Source organism: Colius striatus, chromosome 12, assembly GCF_028858725.1.
Source record: "Colius striatus isolate bColStr4 chromosome 12, bColStr4.1.hap1, whole genome shotgun sequence".
NCBI lineage: Eukaryota > Metazoa > Chordata > Aves > Coliiformes > Coliidae > Colius > Colius striatus.
In genome coordinates, this window is record NC_084770.1 from 6,939,138 (window position 1) to 6,961,212 (window position 22,075).

The window sequence follows — 22,075 nt, forward strand, 5'->3', positions numbered from 1 at the left end:
TCAGTCCCAGGCACCTGGACTTGAGCCTATCACTTCACTCTCATGGGGCAGAGTCTCAAAGATGTGATGTTCCTCTTCAGTTCAGTGAAAGGGAGATGAGAAAGACCCAAATTGATGTCTCCAAGGGGTGACCTCACCAGCACTAGATGTGAAAATCCACTCAGGAAAGTCCATGAGAAACCACCTTCACAGGCTCTGCTGCCTGTGGAAGAATGGATGTGAAGAAGTGTGTGCAGGTGCAGGTAGGTCACAGGCTGTGCTTTGATGGCTCCATGGCACCTGCCTGCCACTGGCCTTTGGGGCTGGAGAAACAGCAGCAGCAAGGCAGGATGGAGTGTCTGCTTCCATTAACGTGGGTAATTGCTTTGTAATTCCCTTCTCAGAGCCGGGTGCAGTGAGCTGTGCAGAGCGAATGGAAACTGCGTTGGCACAGTTTGGGGGTGATGTAGAAATTTACTGAGCTGCCAGGGAATCCTTGGCTGGGGTCTCACGGAGGTGGGTGCCCTGCACTGTTGTGGGTGTGCAGCAAGAGCTAACAAACCCTCTGGGAGTTGCAGAGCCATGGGATGGGGTAGCAGGGACAGTGGGGAAGCTCATTCCTGGGGCTTGCTCATTAGGGAGGTCTGTATGGGTTCTTCCAATTAACCCACTGTGCTTAATTAGCAGGAGCCCCCCTGTGGAGGCAAATAACTAGGTAACAGATTCAAAGCTTGGTCCTTGTTAACTCTGGGTTAGGATATTGGATGGGGAGGTGCAGGGTGCTCTGGGATCTGCAGTCGGAACCCTGGAGAAGTTCAGCTCCCATCTCCTGAGTGTCCTTGTCCCTAAGGCAGTGTCACTCAGTCCCTGTGAGCACTCTGTTCTCTGCAGAGTGTTTCCATGAGGTGGTCTATCTGCTTCCAAGGGCTCACGGGGCTGTGGGTTTTGCAGGATCACCTCAGGGGCCATAGATGCCTGTTTGCAGGGCTTCTTTAGAGGGAAGCTCCCAGAGATGCAGTCTTGCCCCCAGTGCAAAGCTCATATTGGTGGCTTGGTGTCTCTAATGAGATCTGCAGTAACAACCTGGTGCAGATGGCCACAGACACCTGCCTGTCCCGTTTTCCCACATTCCAGCTATTGCCTGTGCTGAGGACTTTGGAGGGAGATTTGCAAAAGGCCAGAGCTCTGTTCTGTCTGTCCTCTGCCTGTAGCAAGTACTTTGTGACAGCTGTTGCCTCTGACAGCATCTAGCTTTCTAATGCCTGTTCCCACCTCCCTCGGGCTGACCCATCCTCCCACATGTGCAGTGAGGCAGTCCTTTCATTTTGCAGCTGCACAGTGAAGAAACAAGGAGCTCTGGGCTTTTATTAATTTGGAAGAAACAGATATTTTGATTGTCAAGTCAATCCTGGATTATTTTGGGTGAATGCAGTTTGACAGACCATTTCTTTTTTTGAAGGGACATGGATCATTTAACCAAGCCTAATTGACTCTGTGTCACAATTAGTCACTCGGGCTGAGGAGGAATTGGTGTCACTATCATTTTGTGTTGGGAGCCAGTGACTAAATCTAATGAAAGTGTTTGAATCAGAACTTTTATGTATGCACATTCATTATAATGCTAAATTGGCCATATCCCCTAGACTGGAGGAGACTAGAGAATGTATGTGAGTGTGGTAACTGCAGTGTGGCTGAGATGAAGTGCTGAGGGTTTGGGAGGGGCAGAGGGGAGGCTGAGATTTTTCAAGTGCCTCCTTAGCTGGAGCGATGCAGGGCATGGAGAGTAGTGCAGAGTACAGGTTTGGGGGATGCCCTCTGAGGTATGAGTAACCTCCTGGCAAAGATGGTGATCTCCTCTCTGCAGGATAAACCTGGGAGATGGAGGAAAATACCCAGAGGTATTTTCCCTGAAGTAAATACCCTGAAGAAGGGAAATGCTCAAGAGTTCTTGGATCCCTCCATCACCTGGTGGAGTCACCTTGAAAAGCAAGTCAAGGGGCCTGACATCAAGGATGAAAGGTTGTTCCTTGGGTCAGGGTGAATGGGTCTGTCTCCCTTAATTTCCAGAGAGTAAATGCTCTGTGGTTGTGCCCTGGCAGTGGTCAGGGTTGCATGGCAAGAGGCTCACAAGCCTCTGCTCCCTCCGCTATGGCACAGGCTCGTGTGATGCTGAGGGTGGCTTATTTGCTATTTACACTTTAAATGCACCAGGCAAATCTTGCCAAACTTTAGGACTGTCACTCCTCTGCTGTGTTGAGTTCAGTGATGGGAAGATTGTGAGAAGGAAAGCTGGGAGCCTAGTAGAAGGCCAGAAAAACACTCCAGAAAGTCACAGGCACCGGGATGCCACTGCAAAATTAGAAGGTGGCAGGAGGGTGCTGGGAACTCAACCTCCCCACCCACAAAGGCCAAAGTCTCAAAAGTCTTTCAGTATCTCAGAAAACATGCAGACCGTCAGCCGAGTGTCAGGGAGCCACAAAACGAACTTCTCCAGGAAACAAAAATCAAACTGACTCATTTGTTTTCAAGGTTCTCTACCCCAGCGAAATGAAAGCCATAATCATGCAGGGGAAATAGGAAGATAAATTGGGTGCTATTTCAAGTGTCGCTGGCTCACAGAATTTTATTGTGAAGTTTGCAAGAATGGGTGTTTGTTCTAAAGCTCTGGGTTCGGGATTCAGATGGATTCTTGCAACTCTGAGCTTTTAGTAAAGAAAAGGATGATTTATGCTTCGTAATCAGGGGGAAATAGCTTGAAAATCATGGACTGAGACTGACCTTAGAAGTTCAGCAACCAGAAAGTGAGTAAGGAGAACTGGGAGCACACACTTTATCTGGTTCGGGCCAGGAGGTCTTGCCTTTGAGCGCCTCTGCCCACGGTGCAGTACAGATAATGAACAGGGAGCCAAATGTGCTGTGTCTCAGTGTCTGAAGACATCTAGGTGTTGGATATGTGGGCAGGATAGCCTCCTGGGAAGACTGTTTGTCTGCAGCAGCTCTGCAGTTTGAGCTTACCGGGAAGTAGGGAACAGGGTACATGGCTGATTTATCTTTCTGAGTAGGGGGAGGAGTTGGCACTGATGGATGGCAGGGGAAAACCTTGTGGGAGCCCACAGACCCTACAATCATTGGCTTTCTGATTTTATTCTGCCCTAATGGTGCTGTCAGATGAATGGGGTGAGTTGGATGTAGCTGCTGCTCCTCCTCTGAACAGCTTTGTCTGCCTCTTTGATGGAAACAAAACTGCATTGGCCCCTTTCCTGGTTTGGTCAAGACTTCTAAAGCTCTGAGCACACTGATTTTGTGGACAGATCAGGCAATATGTTTGCTTAAACATAAGGAAAAGCTATTTTACTGTTGAGGTGAGGGAGCCCTGGCACAGGCTGCCCAGGGAGGGTGTGGGGGCTCCTTCTCTGGAGGTTTCCAAACCCACCTGGACATGTTCCTGTGTGACCTGATTGAGGGGAACCTGCTTTAGCAGGAGGTTGGGCTGGATGAGCTCTGGAGGCCCCTTCCAGCCCCACCATGCTGTGATTTTGTAATATGTGTGTGACTTGGAATGATATACAATGTCAGGGGAGATGCAAGTCCAACACTAAATCTTTCCTGGACCCACTATTATGGCTTTTGGGAAAGAGATGGATACAGGACCAGTTTGGTACAGTTAAGGTAAGATTATCATAGACTCTCTAAAATCTCCATCCACTCCTAATAATGGGTCCCCATCAGATGAGGGCCCTTGCCTTACATACACCATTTCACAGTCACCTGAGGTGAATGAAGCTCTAAAGGACTGTTCATGTGCCTCATGGAGCTGTGTCCTCTCTTTGTTACTAACATTTGAATCCCTTTCAGCAGCACAGGCATTAATTTTGCCGTTGCCTTGAAGAGCCATCACAGGCAACGCTGAGTGTTCCTGGTGGAGAATGATGGGGGCTGGCTGAAAAGGGCCTCCCCTTCTCTCTGCTCAGCTGCCTTTCTCATCAGCACTGTCCAGGAAGAGGTGAGTTCAGGTTGTTTGGTGCAGATGCTGCTGATGTGCTTCAGTAAAGAAGGGACAAATGTCTCAGTGAATGCAGGGGGTGAAAGGTTGTATCCTGTCCCTGTCCTCCTGTTATCTCCTCCCCTCTAACCCCGTTGACTTGTTCAGCAGCTTGTTTGGCCACTGTCCTGCCTTACCTTGCCTTACCCTGCCTTACCTTACATTTTCTGAGGAGAGTGGCTGTAATCTGTCACTCTGAAGTGTTATACCTTTGAAACCACACGTGATTTCAGAACAGAATAGTTATAAAGTAGCTGAGAGAAGGATCTGAGGTTTTAAGAAATAATCCCACTAGGCTTTTGGGACAGTTCCAGCTTCTATTTTGTCTTGACAAATGGGAGAAACAGTCAAAAGGAACAATGTGATATTCAGCAAGGAGAAGCAAAAATTTCTCTGTGTCCGAGCTCCTTAACTGGTTTTGCTCAAGTGATTCATGTTACACGATGCAGCCCAGCCTGTCTGGACTCTCAGTCTCTAAGAGAAGATGCTCGCAGCTCCATAACAATCCAGTCCCAACTGATAACCCCCTTCACCTTCTTCTCAGTATTTCAAACCTGGACATGGCTGACTTCTGATCCTAACTAGGAGACCCTGTGCTTTCTCCCTCTCCAAGATTAGTTGTCTCTGTAATTAGGGAATGACAATATTCACAAAATGTGTAGACTGGAAGCTCTTAGTCCCATAGCCTGATTATTGAGTGTCTGGGAGCTACACAGCCTGGCCTTAATGCAGCTAAGAACTTTCCATGTGATATCCAGAGGTGTAGGAAAGTCCCTGATGCTCTGTATGGCTGCCTGTGGGCCAGTGCTCAGCTAGAACACTGAATTTCCTAGTGAAATGAACAAAACCAAAGGTGGGGAGGGAAATCTTCTTGAGTTCATGAGTGGGATTTACCTACCATATTTCCAACCCTTGAGGCATTTTTTTGTTTATGTTTTTGGAAGTACCCTTGCCTGTAACCCTGTCCTTGAATCTTGTGTTTGAGGCAGGTTGATGGCAGCCATGGGTTCCCCAGCAGCTATGGTGGGAGCATGGTAGGAGGTTGGGTTCTGGGTCCCTGGATGCATGCAACTTCAGATGAAATATGGGGCTCCTTTCTGCCAGAGAGACCTCTTTGCTTGGTTTCTCTCTCCACCCTTTTTTCATTTTAGGATGTTCTAAAAGTAAAGCTGCTGCCTGAATTATGCACAAACTGTCTTTAAATGACTTGAGTAATTGATGAGTCAGCAGCCAGCGGTTAGCCAGCCCAGTATGTGATGCTGTGCTGTGTTGCTGGTCATTGCCCTGAAACACTGGGCAGGAAAACATTCTGTCCAACTCGTAGCATGTGGTATGTCAAGAGTTCCTCTTCTGCTTTATCTCCTGCCTGATTGATTTATGTGTCTATCCTCTGATACGTCCCACAATCAGCCTGGTCCCTGGTTGTCTTTCTTATCTTGTCCCTACCCTGATGCTCAACCATTAGCTGGAGAGCTCTGACTCACCAGTAAAAGTGGGATGAAGCAGAAAGTGGGGATGTGCTGAGGTGAAGGCAAATGGCTCTTGGAGGCATCCAGGAGGATTTTTGCCTCGCTTGGCTTGTTCTACTCATTTTTATGTCCTGCAGGAGGAGAAGCTGAAGGCCTGTGATGGAGCTATGGGATGGCTGCAGAGTATGAGCCTTCCACCTGGAAGACAAAGTTATTTTGGCAGAGGGCGATCAAGACAGCAAAGGAGACGCTGGTGGTTCTGGCTGTGGATGCAAAGTTGGAAGTGGGATGGTCTTTCAGTTCCTGACCATCCCTTTCCAAAGGATCCAGCTTCCCATGGAATGGAGGCCACTATGTGCCCTAGAGCCAGAGCATCCTGCAGCAGAAAGGGATGTGCTTATTTAGATGGGGATTTGAATGCATCTGCTCTCAATAGTCAGCCCCAACACTTAAAGACTGTGCTGCAGGTATGATTCCTACCACTATCAGCTGCATGGGCCAAATCTCAGCTGGAGCTATTTTCAGCAATGCTACTGAGCCCTGTGAACGTGTTATGTGGTACATTTCTGAGGTCAGGAACACATGCCGCTTCGTATCTGTGCCAGCATGGGCAGAGCAGAAGCCTGTGGGGTCAGAGGCTTTTGGAGCAGTGAATGAAAGCAGCGTGTGAGAGATGGCTGCGACAACAGGGACGCAAAGTTGTAAATCAGGGAGGAGTCATCCAAGGAACAATATTTATGGGCTATGGGGCGATGTAGCAGCACAGCTTGTGGCTTATTCAGGCTGTCTGCTTTGGAGAGCAAACATCCCCGAAATAGGGGTTTGGGGAACGGTATTTCCTGGCTTGCAGCCACTAGAGGCTGCCCTGCTCCAGCTCCTGAGCCTTCGTTCCTAACAGCCAAGAAGCATTAAGAAGGCGGTAGGAAAAGCCCTGAAGTCTCTTTTGCCTTTCTTCTGTGAGAGGATTGAGCAGATGTTGCAGCAAACCTGGGCCCCGAGGGATGCGGCTTGTGTCTCTGCTCACAGAGGGAGAAACTGAGGCACAAGGAACTGTGTGGCAATGACTGGCCTGACTGATGGCAAGCTAGTTCTGCAGCTCACAGCCAGAGGGATGTAAGGCAGACAGAGTGCAGCACCTGGCTCTGGCTGCTGCCACACAAGGGGACAGCAACAAACCCTATGTATGTGTGGAATACCTGCAAAATCCACACAACTGCTGAGAGAGTGTGGACAGACCCCATTCTGGCTGCAACTAGGCAGACTTGATGGCTGGCAACTGGCCTGAAGCAGCAGAGCTTCTTTGGGAGAGCTGTAGAGTCTATTGGTACACATGTACCCTTGATGCTCCTTTTGCACACCCCTCGAAGCCCAACACCCATGAAGGTGTTTACTGAACCCTTGTGCTGGGGAAAGCTTGGCCTCTTCGTAACTTCTTGCTGGGCATCCACTGCCAGCACACTAGCTGCAATGTCCTGTTCAATGGAAATCCTGCCTGTGTGGTGCCCAGGGTTTGCTCCCCACATGGTGGCAGATGTAGACATAGAAAGGTAAGACCTGAGCTGTGCTGAGCAGGTTGAATACATCCCTGAGACAGCCCTGGTGCCCTGGGAGAAAGTCATAGTGATGGAGCCTTGAATTACAGGCGGGATGCATGAGCTGGTCCCATGGGGAAGCTGGGTGCCAGAACAGATTATACTGATGGTCCTTCACAGCATTCAGATGGCACAAGCGATTCTGGGCTGATATCACCAAATACTCAGCACCAAACCTCCCTGTCTGCTCCCTTCCTATCAGGATGTGGGGGAATTCCAGCTCTGCTTGCCAAACCTGCTTTGTGTGGTGCTATGAGACACTAAGTTGGGGCAGATCTAGTCTTGTTGAATCTCCTGTGTGTGGCAGCAGGCCAGGTAGTACTGGGGATGGGGTAAGACTGAGGGGTCAGGCAGGTTTGGTGATGGTCATGGGTCAGCGCAACCATTTCCTCTCTGTTTCTCCTTTGATCCCACTTGTTGCTGTTCTTCTCTTTTCTCCCAGCCCTTCAGAGGTTGTCATAAATCTGCCCTCCTGCTAATGGGCTGCTTTGTCCAGAGCGAGCAGGTTCCTTGGGTGATGTAAATCAATGTAGCTGCCCAGCAATTTGTGCCCTGCCACTGAATTACCCCAGGTGAGGATTTGCTCCATAATCTCTATTTCATTGTTATCAAAGCCCAAGCATTGCTTCTAGTGTCTGAAAATCTCTGTCTTCTATCACACTTGTCCTTTGGCAGACCAATGTGTTGACAGAGATGTCTTCGTTTATCTTCTCAGTGCATCCCTTGCAGCCGGATGCTTCTCCGACCCTCACGTTTCCAGTAATCTTTTTCCTTCTTCCCTGTGGCATTACAGAGTCTCTTTTTCATTTGGGAGATAAGTATTTACGTATGTGTTGGTGAGGAAAACTTGATCAATAATGCTCATGAGTAACAGTTCATTGTGTCTTAGATTCACCAAATCCGCCCCCAACCTCCCTTTGTTTTGTTGGGTTTTTATTGGGGATTGTTTCTTTTTTTCCTTTCTGGGTTGGTTTTACATTCTGCTCTGTTTGTTTGTTTGTTTGTTTCAGAGTTCAATTGTCAGAGAGAGAAAGCGAATTCCAAGCAAAAGATGTTATTTTAAAGAGAAATCAGTCTTATCAGCCTCCTCTACCCACACTGTGCTGCCAGCCCCACTGCTCCCAGACACTCTGCGAGGGACAAGACACTCCCTGCAAATTCAGTGTTGCAGCTTCTGGGCATAGACTTTGCTCCTGGGAAATAGATCCCCAATCCTGCAAGTTTCAGAACTGACCAGTGTAATGCAGCTGCAAATTCCTGAAGCACAGATTTCCCCCTGCCACACGTGGTTTAAAAATAAGGGACAGACTATGTCTTCTGTTCCAGCGCAAGGGTCTCACACAAGGCTTCAGCTGCAATCTTTGCAAGGACAGGATGCTGTGGGCATCATGAGCTGCTGTTAGCTGCTCAGGGTAAGCTGGGGCAGCGCAGAGATTGCTCTGGCTGGGTAGTGTGATGGGGTGCTCCTGCTGTAACTGTGGGGCTGGCTGGTGGGCAAACCCCCTTTGCTCTCCCTCTGCCAGCTCTCTCTGCTGTATACTCTTGGCAGGGCGTCTGCCAGATGTGTGGCATGCAAACCATGCCATGCCAGGGCATTGGCAATCTGGGCCAGCCTTCAGCCACTGGTTCAGCTCAGCACTTGCATGTCTGCATTTAGCATGTACCAGCTGTGGTGGACGCCAGCATCTCTGGGGATCCTGCTCTGCCACCTCATGGACACGAGTGAGTTGCTTTTCCCGTTGCCCTGGAGCAAACCTGACCACTACATATGTAGCCTGCCTGCACTAGCAAGAGGGAAGCTCATACAGCATGGCAAAGTCTGTGTGTGTTTGAGAGGAGCAGCTACAGGAAACTAATGGACCATGAAATTATCCAAGGAAAGAAAAAAAGAAGGAAAAAGAAAAAGGAGAATACTAGAGCAAACTGCAATGCATCTGCAACTCTGCTCCCTTCCTAGCCAACCCGATGCTGTGGCAAGTAAGAGATAGTAGTTTTATGTTGAAGACAGGAGGGGCTGGGAAATGGCTCCTTCCAGATTATCTGTGTGACCTAGTGTGGAGCTGCACTGGAAATGGCAGTTCTCTGGGGAAACTAAAAGGAGGTGTTACTGCATAAAAAACAACCCCCATGAAAAAGAAGGGTTTGGAAATTGCTAGCCTGGCTTTCAGGGGAGAATAGTCATCAGCATCCTCACAATAGTAAAGTGCACCGATCCAGCAAGTGTTATCCCAGGGGATCCCAAAGTGTGCTGCCAAATTATGTGCACAGCAATGCTTCTGTTTTTCTGGAGTTCCACCTCTATGGGGGGAAACACATGCAGAGGCACTGTATGCTTGAAAACTGAGGCTACAGGAAGACATGGAGAAATGTGCTGCAGCTACCCAGAGCAGAATTCACCAGGGCAGTATTCCTGGTTGGGAGGGAAGGAGGATGCTAATGGCCCCAAAGAGGTGCAGAGAGAGAGCACCAGCAGCTTTTCATCACCAGGCTCCCTAGCTAACCTAATCAGGTCTAATCAATTCTGCTTTCTACATTCCCGCCACGGCAGTGTCTGAGATGGGAAAGGAAGTTATCTGCTCTAACCAGAGCTGTTTTGGAAATGTGTTGTTATTTTATTTATATGAGGGAATCAGGGAAAGCCCCTCTGATTTTTATTTTTTTTGTCTGTTTAAAGCCCCAAACCTGGGGTTTCAAGTTTCTGGAGCATCTATTGGAATTAGTGCATTTCTCAGCTCAGAAAGATGAATTGTCTGGAGAAATGCCAGTGTCCAGTTGATCAAAAAGTGATGTCATTCCTGCACTGCTCTGGCAGCAGAGTGTGATCAGTCTGACTCTGGCAAAGAAACAGTCAGAGACCATTCATCCACACTGCTGCAAGCTCTCTGTGTGATGATGGCCCCTTACAGCTGCACCTTTCTCAATGTCTTCATAGGATCATTGACCACCAGGTTGGAAGAGACTTCAAGGATCATCTGGTCCAAACTTTCTTGGTGAAAACACTAGACAAGATTGCCCAGCACCCTGTCCATCTGAATCTTAAAAATGCCCAATATTGAAGAATCCACCACTTCCCTGGGGAACCTCTGGGACTGTTTTGTGCTGCTTGGGGTCTGTGCAGTAATTTGATTTCTCCAGTGCAATGTTAGTTTTATGCCAGCTGAGGATCTGAAATGTGTTTGCTGAGTTAATTTGCTTGCAAATAGGAGATAATTGAAACCAATGCTGCAGCTTAAATGTTAAGTGAGGGAAAGTAAGCACATGTGAAAGGCCAAACACACCCTTCCCCCCAAGATAAAGGATGGTGATTGTGTTCTCTGGTAAATACAGCCCTGGCTGGGATACAGAAAGGAGAAACCACGTAAATAAGAAAGAGGTAGGTTGCTCTGAGACATGCACAAAGGCAGCTTTGGGAGCTGGATGGGCAACCAGCACATGTGGGTTTTCCTCCAGTCTTTCTGTTTTCCCTTTTGCAAAACTATTTTGTGGAGAAAGGCAGAAAGTCTGTGGCAAGTGAAGCTGTGCTGGGGGTCTGGGGTCCTGTGGTGGGCTGAAGCTGTCCAAGGCTCTTTTGACTGAGGACCTGGCCAGGATGGCCAGCCTCCCTCAGCAGTGTTGGTCCCCTGTGCCTGAAGGAGAACTGGCCTAAAGTCTCCCAGCCACAGGGGTTGTCCTTGGCTACCACCTTCACCCATTTCACGTCCCAGCCCAAACCAGGTAGCCCCAGCTCATTGGTCTGAGGTTAGTGATGCCTTCCATCTGTCTGCTGCAGCCGTGTCCCTCGGGTGCAGACACGTTCCTTTCCCCTCATAGGTCTGCCTGAGGACTAAGGTTAGTCCTCTCACACTCCAATAAGCAGCAGGTCCTGCTGTGCCACCACTCTGGAAGCATCCTGGTGCAATGCTGAGTTATAACAGCCCAGCACCAATCAGATGAACGCAGAGCCCTTCTCTCTGCTTACGACAAGAAAGTTACATTAGAAAGGCCTTTTACCCAGATACTTAATTAAAATAATATTGAAACAAGCAAGACACACTGTGTGCTAAGCACACGGTCACAGCTTCCCACAGCTCATTTGCAAGAGTGCTCAATAATGGCTGCAGGTAATTATTTTTTAATCAGCCAGTGTAAAGAACGATTGGCATGTTAACAAATGGTACTTATTTTCTCTTGCTCCAATGGGGCGAGATCACAGGCTATGCTGTGCCAGCCAAAGCCTATCCCCTGGCACAGCAAAATCCTCCAGCTTGCCAGGGCTGGGTCTTGTGGTTGAAGATGCAAGGAAGTGGCTGGCATTACGGGTAGCTGGGGGAAGGTAGGAGCAGGCTGCTGGTACAGGGCAGCCCAAAAGCATCAAGATGCTTGGGAATGAGGCTGTTTGTGCAAAGACAGATGGAAGACACAGAGATGCTTTTGCAGCTATCAGGTACCTATCCACTTTCGTGTGTTAGCCAGGACAGTTTTGGGAAACTGGTTTACATCTGACCAGAAGTTTCATTTGAGAGACTTGGGCTGGTTTTCTCGTTAATTAGATTAGATGTCACCAAACTCAGATGTGATTTCAAGGGCAAGTGCAGCATTGCCAGACATCTATTTTTGTTCCTCTTCAAATAGCAAAGCTGTTGAGGTGGCATGGGACCTTTTCTCCAAGATTTCTGTGTTTATCCCTCTGCCTGCCTCCTAGCACAAGCCTGGCTGAGCCCTGAAGGGTTCACACAGTCAATTCTGTCTTTTTCCTCCCTGATTTGCCAGCTCTGCTTTGACTCTCAGTGCCTTGTGTTCCCAACAGTGCTCGGGTAACTTTGAACATTAATAATTCTGCTTGTTCTAAAACCATACTGTGGGTACCATGAAAATTAATGAGTGAGCCTCTGGAAATCAATTTCCTGCAGTAAAATCTCCTCTCTGGAGAGCTGGGTGCTGTGGGCCTTTGAGGTTATTTTAGGCAGGCAGTGTTACGTATGTATGGCCAAAGGACGGGCTGTCTTGGGCTTCTGCTGTGGAAAGATGCTCCTGTTTGCCTGCCATATGTTTTCTACCTCCTTTATGTGACCAGGGACCAGTGTGGGTTTTGCCAAGACTTGCTCTGACAGACTTCTCTGCTCTAGGTTGACTCAGTTTACTTGGAGTTAGGTTAGTGCTGGCAGTGTCTCCTCACCTTTGCAGGGTTGAGCTGTACTGTTTCTCCCTCATCTTTGCAGGGTTAAGCTGTGCTGCTTCTCCCTCATCTTTGCAGGGTTAAGCTGTGCTGCTTCTCCCTCATCTTTGCAGGGTTAAGCTGTGCTGCTTCTCCCTCATCTTTGCAGGGTTAAGCTGTGCTGTTTCTCCCAGCGTTTTTGCATGGCTCTGACTCTTCCTACTGATGCTCTCTGCTTATTCTGTGGCTATCACTCTCCAAGGTTTTCAGGTTTTTTGCCCCTTAGGAGACAAAGCAGCATCCCAGCAGGTCAGGAGGAGCAGGACTCCATCCAGACTCACCCCAAGATTGTGGCTCAGCTGAGAAAGGAGTTGCCTTTTTGTAGCTCAGTGGACATACGTTCCTGAAACCCCAACCCCAGAGGCTGGAGAAAGTTCAAAGATGTTTCCTCACTGGGGGAATTTGTTGTCATCACCCCAAGGGTGCCTCCAAAGTCTCCAAGACAAGATCTTGCTTTTCTGGCAGCTATCTTCCTGTGGCCTTTGTGTTCCCATGAGACTGTGTGGGCTCATCTTCATCTCTTCTTTCCATCCGGTTGATTTATTTCATTAAGTTCCAGAACTGCAACTGACACATTCCTCCCACAATTTGGTTGTTTTTCGGGGTGCAAAAAAAATTACTTGTCTCACCACGCAAGTGCAGTGACTGTAATTTTCCCATCTGTGCAGATGCGCTTGGGGCCTCTGGAACTTCAATATTCACATTGTGACAGATACTTTTGCATCAGCCTGTGTCTCCAATATCTCAGTTGCAAAGTGTTGTCCAGAGGGCAGGTGTAGAGAATGGATATTTCCCTTTTTTTTTTTTTGGAGGCATGTTTAATTCATTTTCACTGACATGGATGCTAATTATTTTGTCTTGTTCCTCAGGTGCAATAAGTTCTCATGTTCATCCTTTCTTGCAGAGCCCCCAGTACAAATAAACCCAAGCATGGAGTATGACCACAGCAGGGAGCTAGCTAAGGGAGTGTTTAGGTCCAGCTGAAAGCTGCTCATAGTGGGGATGGCTTATGGGTCTCATTTGGAGCCATTGTGCCTTAAGAGGGGTTTGAATCCAAATCTACCAGCCCCCTTTACTTTCCACCTCCAAAATGAGACTTAAGCTATTTCTACTCCCTTTTCTTTCCTCTGAGTCAGAATATCATGGTTTATGCCCTCATCTTTGAGATGCCCAAGGGTCAGACTTCTCTGAGAGCTTTTTCCTTTCAGCTCTTTAAGAGCAATTTGATTAAAACATGTCTCTAAACCGTGCCCCTGCCCAGACCCAGGGGACCCAGTCAGAGCTCATCTTGCAAGTCGATTTTCCCTCCTGCTCAGTGCATTAAAACCCTTTCCCATGCTACAGATGTTCTGGGTGAGAGCACTTTGCTTTAATAACATGGGCATGTTTGTTTGGGAATTGGAAAAGGGCAATTTCTAAGAGAATTTTATCCTTTGAAACAATTTGATGGTTCTGGCTGTATGGGGTCTATTTTCCCAGAGAGCAGGTGGGATGGCTTTGCTGGTGAACTGACTCATTAGGACTCTGCTCAGCTGGCTGAGGGGAGATGCTCAAGGAAGTAAAATACCAGCAGTTGGTGCTTAGAGGCTGCTTTGTCCCTGGTCCCAGCTGTACCCACTCCATCCGAACTGCATGGAAAGGTGTCCAGGCTGTCTGCTTCCAGAAATGGGTTCACTTTGTTGTCAAATTGCTTAGTTAGCAAATTGACATTGCAGGGAAAGGGTAAGATGGGCCTTGACCCACTCCAGACTGACTGTGCAGAGACACCAAAGGATGCTGGATGCTCACCTGGCCCATGGGCTGGTTACTAAAGGAAAAATTCCCCATCAGCCCAGAAAAGGTCTTTCTGGGATGGCCACCAAATAGATGGACCAAGCACAATCACGCACACCTCTGCACCTGCAGGGATGCATGTGCACAGGCACATCCCCCCTCTTTGCTTTAAAGATCACGTGGGCAGAGTCAGCCCCTGCTTGCCAGCCAGCATTCAGACTCTCAGCAACATCTAATCTCTTCCTGTTGTTAGTGATGATTGCCATAAATACCCATGATACCAAAGTGACTTCAGCCAGGCAGTTAAATTCTGTTTGTTTTCTCATGACTTAAACACCACCAACTTTGTGTTAAAAAGTGTAATTGTTCTGCCCTTCCTCACCACCCTCCGCTCTTCTCCATAAGGAGATTATGAGCTGGGGGAAAGCAAATGCTTTATTTGAAGTAAAAACAGAGAAAGACAACATGGAAATAACTGCTGTCAGTAGAAGATACATTTTTCAAACGCTCTCTCCTCTCAGCATGAGGCAGCGGCTGCCTGTGTTTCAGAGCATTATGGTACATTAGCCTCCACACGTAGGGTTGCTTGCTTGCTTTCTTTATTATTTTAATTTCCAAGTCTCTAGCAGGGGTAGATGGTGCTGGGTGACAGCATGGGAGGAAAGCAAGCCTCTCAGTTGCCATGCTGTGGGGATGGGGACAGTGGAGGCATCCCTCCCCAGGCAGCCGGCTCAGCGGGGGTGGTAGGGAGTAGGGCACTACCACTCCAGCAACCAGTGTGGCAAATCCTCCTCTTCTCCTCTAAAACTGATGAACCAGAGCCTCCAAACTTTGCTTGTACAGGCACCCTGGAGTCTTAGCAGAAGGGTTATTTGGTAGGACATTGCCCCACTTATTTCATCCTGTCTAATCCAGGAGAGGAGCTGGTTCACTAAAGAGTGGTAAAGTCAGTGTCTGGCTGTGGAGAATGACTTCGGTGAACTAAAGAGGAGATTTTCTTTATGAGAGTGGCCCCCACTCCCTGAGCCCCCTGTTCTCCCTGAGTTAAAACAAAGGTAAGAAATTGTGGTTTCCAGTCAGCACCATTTTCCACTCAATCCTGTGCAGGTGGGTTGGTTTGTCTGTGTTTTGTTTTAGAGTCTCCAGAAAATTAGGGCAATTTCTGAAGAAGAAAAAAACCTAAAATTGCTTTGTAATGGGAAAAAAAAGAGAGACAATGTTTTGACACTCTCTCTCAAAATGCCCTCCTTTTGTCTCCGCCAAGATCCCTTGCTGCATTTGACCTGAATTCTCAAATAGCTCCAGCTCTCCTGAAAGCCTGTTTTTCACCAAAAGTCTGGTTTTCACCCTCTCAATTCACAAAAAAATGTTGCCCTCAGAAATTGCCTTCAGGGTCCTCTCTTGAGTGCTCTGGGGTGCCAGGACCACACAGGGCTGCTGACTTCCCCATCAGCTGGGTGAATTAAGCTACACAGTTGTTGTTCTGCCTCTCTCCTTGGGTTGTGTGAATGGCTGATGGCTGCATCTGTCTCCATCACCTGGAGAACCCCAGAAGACAAGAAGCTTGGAAGATACTTTTCTCCTCTTAGAATCTATTTGCAAATATTAACATAAAGCCTATTTGTATGCATTCATGGCCAAGAATGATTAAGCTGAATTCCCCTTATCTGAAGCATGAGTAAGAGTATCTCCCAAGTCTTGATGATCTTGTGGGGAGCACATGGCATCAGATAGTGGGTGGACAGGGATGAAATGTTGGATTCATTAATGGCACTTTTCACATTCTGCCCTGGTTCTGGTACCAACACAGATTCACAAGGGAATGCAGTTGGTAGGTAGCAGAGGTACTTGGCAAACAGTGTCTGTTTGCCTTTGCAAACACCGAAAGGAAGTATAAATCAAAGTAAATCAATCCTAACAGCTGTAGAAATGGACTTGCCTTTTCTTCTTTTCTAGAAGAAAAAATTGTCTTCAGAGCCAGAAGGTTTGACAGAAAAGAGCTGAGCAGCTCTAGCAGATGGGTAAGCAGCTGCTGATGTGTTGACTACTGCCTTGTGTAGTCAACGGCTGATGATCCTAGTGAGCTGCTTTGGCCATGCCCCATGAGCACCAGCTGCCCCAGGGGCATGGTTTTGGTCACCCAGCCTGATGCCCCAGTGCCTCAGCCAGCAGGGTTTTGCAGTTTTCATGATTGCACTGGGCTGTGCCTCATCAAAACCCAGTGGATCCTGGTTGGGATCCAACTCTCTTGACCAGCCCCTGACAGTAAGGGGTCTGGTCTGAGCTATTCCCACAGAAAGTCATGGGACAAAATGGTCTTCTGGCTTCCCAACTGCCTTAAAATCCCATTCTGGAGTGGAGCAGAGCACCCTCTGCACATGCCTCTCTCCCCTCTGACTCCAAGGAGGACAGGATAGCTCACACAGATGACAGACTCAATTCCAAGGCAGCCAAATTTCAGGGAGCAGTCTTTCCCCATATTGAGTAGCTTTTGTGTATCCCAAGAGAATGTCTGGGAAAGGGATCTATGGATCCTAATGTGAAAGGTGCGAGATGGACCTTGCAGCACGGAGCTGAGAGGCACTTGTGTAGCGGGGTGCTGCCGCTGCTGAATGCTGGATCATAGCAACGGCTGCAGGTGGAGAGAGGAAGAAAAAGAGCAGGATGATCGTTGTGAATATGCAGCACACATAGAAACTCTTGCTGTTTAACAAAGAGTGCTGTTCGTCTTATTTACTCCCTGCACCCACCACCTGAAACATGGAAAGCAACTGCTCCATCCCGTTTTGTAACAAAAGCCTGTGTTGTATATTAGCTTCATCTCATTCAGAGAGTCTGACCCTAAATATAAATCTCAACCAGAAAAGGATGAAACAAAACATGTGTTTGTGTCCTTACTGTGATATTATACAGCCCAAAGCTGAGGTTTTGGAGCCAAATGCTTTAAGTCCAGACACGAAACTTCCAGTCTAACCTCACTGTAATGCTTCTGAATTGAGCCAGCATTTCAAACCCAGAAGGGACAGCTCTGTCCAGTCTTTATTTTTGGTAGGACTGAAATTTGGAAAGATGAAATCAAATCACATGGCCTTACCAGACAGCTGACACTCAAAAATAAAATCTGTGTTTCCATGGGGAAAGGGGAGAATTTTTAGCAAACGTATTAAGGTTTGCAAATCTCAAGCCTCTGTTTCGCTTTCTTTACAAAACCATGTAATTGCAGAGAGGATCTGGAGGAGTTGCAGCCACTTTAGCTGAGTGATTTTTAAGTAGAAACTACTTTGAATTTCACTTTTTGGAACTGATGGGGCAGGGACAGGATTTGCTGGTTTCTAGTGCAGTGTTTTCCAGGTACGTTGTATAACTTCTTTTCTTCCAAATCTCTTGAGTGGTCCATAATGAGCAATCACAAAAGACTAATCTCATTAGAAGGAAAATCTCCTCATTCATTTAATTCTTAAATCTCTTTCTGTTGGGAGGGGAATATTTAAATGAGCTTCCTCCCATTATAAAGTTACTTCATGGTCTGTTTTTCATCACAGTTAAATCAGAACAGGGGCATGAGGTGCTTTTACTTTAATCTGTTTTTAATCTGATTTTCCTTAAATGAAGTCGGATCATTTCTGGTGCAGAGTCCTAGAAACTGGGGAGACAATGACTAGCAAGAGGTCATTTATTCTGCTCCACAGTCCCAACAGGGACCCTGAAGTTTCATTAATGATCATTCAGTCATAAAGAAACCCGTTCATTTTACCCATTGGCCAATAATTGCTTTATAGTATTTAATGAGTCTCTTCTTTTTTTAAAGATGAGACAGACGAGAGTCCTCTCCAGAGCCAGCATGGGGAGAGCTATCAGCATGGAGGAATGCAGTCTGCTCATGGTGGGGCTGGAGAGAGAACCCTGGAGCTGGAGCAGCATTTTGGCATCATCCAGAAGGCAGGGATAGGAATGGGGATGCAGGGAAGTGATGGAGGGGACAGCAGCACCCTGATGCTGCGTGGGAGGCAGTTGCAAGCTGTGCAGTGCTCTGTTATCTGGGCTGTGCACTCCAAAGGCTGCCAGTCTGTTCCTCTGGATAGCGCTTCATTGTCTGGGCTAGGTTTGTATCAGGCCTTTCTTCTGCTTCCCTCCCATCCCTTATCAGCCCTCCCAGTGCCTCTTCTCCTTCCCTGCTGGTGCTTTCAGGAGACAAAGGCTAGGCTTTCTCGTGGGCCTTCACAGCCGCCCCCTCCTCTCCCCAGAGCAGGATTTGGCCTCTCTGGCCTCCTGGTGGGGAAGGCAGAGCTCAACAGGACAAAAATCAATCCTAATTATTAGTAACACACTGCTCCAGGAGAAGGAGAGTACCTGGAATGATTTTTAATTCAGAAGTCAGCCCGAGATAAGGCACCTGCCCAAATGCCAATATGCTAATGCAGCTCCTTTAGCAACGTGCACTGCTGGTATCTCTACACAGCTTGTTCCACATCTGTGACACACCTGTCTTGCCTCAGCACCAGAGATACATATTTTGCTTAGGAATTAGACTGAATTAAGCCAATGTTTCAGTGTGAATGATTAAAAAAGACTATCTCCCCCTTATGACACCTTACGTGTCTTTCTCTCTCCCCACCACCCTCTCTCACTGAGTTTACTGTCACATTGTCTTTGGAGATGACTCCACATTTTCAGGTTTGATCCCTGCCTTCTACCTTGTCTACTCTCCATCTTTCCAAAGAGAAATTTCCAGAGGGGTATCCCTAGAAGGCTGGAAAATGTTTTGTTGTAGGAGAGGAAAAAAAAAGAATAGGTTTGTTCAAAAGGAGGAGCTTCATCATGACAGGGACGTTGTTTAAAGTGGTCTGAAACAGAACCTGGGGTTGGGATATTGTCAGAAAATGAGCAGCATCAAAACCAAGACCTGGACCAAAGTGTCATGAATGGTTTCTGTAGCAGTGATCTGGGGCCAGCTGGGAGCAGGGCTCTGGGTGCAACAATCCTCCCTTCATGAAGGATCCAGGTGCCCAGTGATGGGCAACTCTGTCCCCATAGCACACCAACCCTTAGTCCCATCAATTGTATGGGTTTTAGTCAAAGCTTAAGCCCTGCTTCTTTGCAGAACCAGAGTTTTATCCTGACTGCCTTTTCCTTTCTCTGTATTATTTCATATCTTAGACATTTCTTCCTTTCTGCAGTGAGAGACAGTTCACAGATGCTCTGCCCTCATCCCTGCAGGAAGAGAGCAGAATTGTTCAGAGATCAGGTTCAATCATTATCTGTCTAAAAGCATTCAGAGACAGTCAATCCTGCCTCTCAATAAATGAAATATTTCCTCTCCAGTTTATCTCCCTGGACTCCAGCAGCTCAGATTGCTAATTGGCAGCAACTTCTTCCCTCAGCAGATAATCTGTTCTCATTCATGGATTGTTCTCCTTAAATTTATCCACAACAGAAGTGGAAATTATTTACATATTTTTGCTTTTTCTAGAAGAAAATCCTTTCCTGTTGTTGAAATAGGTCCTGTTTTTAAACCTTCAGACAGATGTCTCTCTCTCTTTGGGCTTGATTCCTTTACACTTAAAATTTAGGTGAGTAGCTCTTAATTGCAGGACAAGGCTCGTTGTAGAGTTTTGTTTTCTAGGAACCACCTTACAGAGTATAATAAATAAGCACAAAATGAAATAAACCCAAGGAAATATTATTAAACAGCGTATTCTTATTAGGAGATCCTCCAGTGATATCTTCATTTTGGTATCAACAGGAAGCCATTATTATTGAAACAGTAACCTTAATTAAAAGATGACTGTGGTAAAATAGACCTTTCCTTCCACAGATCAACTCCCTGTATATAATTTGGAGTCCAAAATGCTGACTTTAGTTAAGGAAAAAAAAACCCCTGGAAAATGTTTTTGTTTCTTTTCCTCTGAAAGTGATGACTTTATGAAAAAAAACCCACCACAACACCACTACATGCACACACAAAGAAAAATGTCATTGAAAAGTGCATTGAAAATATTTTGAGGGAAACTTGCCCAGTGGAAGGTCTGACCATACCTCTAAATGTCACTCCTGGTTTTGAATGGAAAGCTACGATTTACTTGTGAGGAATACTGCAACTTCCTAAAAGATTCTGCCAGTATCAGCTGCCTGATTCCCAGCAGAGCATTCCTGCTAGGGAACTTTCTCTCATGCTTGGAAAAGCCAAAGCCCTCCAGGCTGGCCCAGCCTAACTCCCACCAGCACAGACAGCAGGAAAAGGATCCTGAGAAAACCCTTCTTCAGCTCTCCAAATCCAGATGGGGTATTTATTGCTTAGTCTAACCTATTCCTAAAACCCTCAGAGATGGAAGAAGGGATTCAGGCGGATGGATGGATGGATGGATGAACGGACACTCAGTATCTGCAACCAATAACTCTTTCCCTGGCTGGCTGGTGATGTTCCAGCTGTATGTTAACACAGCAGATGGAGGGCAGCTCCTCATTTTCAATGATCAGGAATGCCTAGCAGCCAGAAAAACAAGTGTAGCCTTGTCCTGAAATGAGAGCCCGGGTTAAAACCCTGCACAAGTGTTTCCATAAGGATAAGGACTACATTTAGGGGAAAACCTTTGTTCCTCTCCTGCTTGAGGTCTCAGAGACCAGTGGTAATTCTGGGAGGATGTAGGATATAGGTTGGTGAGAAAACATTGCAGCAACGGGGCCAGGATGGCAGAGTTAATCCTGCCTATCAGTTTTCCCTAATCCTGAAGCTGCAGAACAGATGGGGCTGCTGCTTACACTCCTTTCTTCTGAGAGCAAGAGTACTCACAAAGATATGTGCTTTTTCCAAGCTTTCTGGCAGCTGTTTTCGCTGCACTGTCTGATCTGCTCTCACAGCAGGACGATATTCCTCTTCTTTCCTTTACAGCATCTTTCCTGACACAATGCACTTTCCTAACAGGTCCATAGCTACAAGCTTGAATTCCACCTTTGAGGGAGGGAAACTGAGACAAGGGGAATAGCTATTGCCCAGCCACAGTTGCTCAGGGAAAGTAGGAGGCCTTGGGAGCTTAGCTCTGGGCTCAGAGCTTTAGCAGCGAGGCTGTCCTTCCCCTCTGAACTGGGCTGCTCTAAGTTGCCTCTGTGGTTTATTATGTACAGGATTTTCGTCAGACGTGCACAGTAAATTAGCACGGTATTCACAGCCATAATCACCTACCAATGATCTCATACATGTGGCACAAAGGGAAAGGATCTGCATGGGATTCTGTTCTGCAAGTATAATCCGCCCATAGCCTCCTTGTTAATTAGCTCCTCTCAAGCATCCAATCTGTGGCAATTATAGCAATCAAAAATGCATTCAGCTCCCCCTCCCCCCCAACCCCTCCTGCTCCCCATCAGCACCTGACAAGCCGGCAGGCACATTATCCCAAACCACGGCAAGCACACGCTGATAGGACACAAGCCTCCCCGCTGCCTGACTCAGGATTCATCACCCACAAAACCAGCCCTGGCACAAGGTCTTGCATACCAGGAATTATTATTATTAAAAAAAAAAAAAGAAGAAAGAAAAGGCATCAGATAGAAAGAGACAGATTTCAATCTTCTCCCATAGTTCTGAGAGCCCATAGAAAACCAAATGAAAGATGTTATTTAGCCCCTTGGGCTCAATTGGTGGCTGCTGCTGCTTCTTTTTTTTTGCTGATGCCTATGGAAAAGTGAATCTCTCTTATTTTTAATGTTGCCTGATTGAAAGCACTGCTCCCTTCACAGATCTGAGAGGCCCAGGTGGGATGAATGCCTGGGGTGCTTGATGCATTGTGCCATCCTCCTTGCTCTCCGAGGAGCACTTTGTGAGAGCAGAGCTGAGATTGCGCTGGGGAATTTGGGCAGCCCTGAGTGCAGCCCTGCTACAAAGATCTACCAGTTAAATGCAGTTTCTTCCTCCTCTCGCTGCTTCACAGTGCTTCTCATCCAAGATCTCTGTGGTGTGTGTGCAAGAGCAGCTGCTGGTGGGGACCTCAGTTTTAAGATGGCTCCACAGGTACCTCTCACTGCCCCTGAG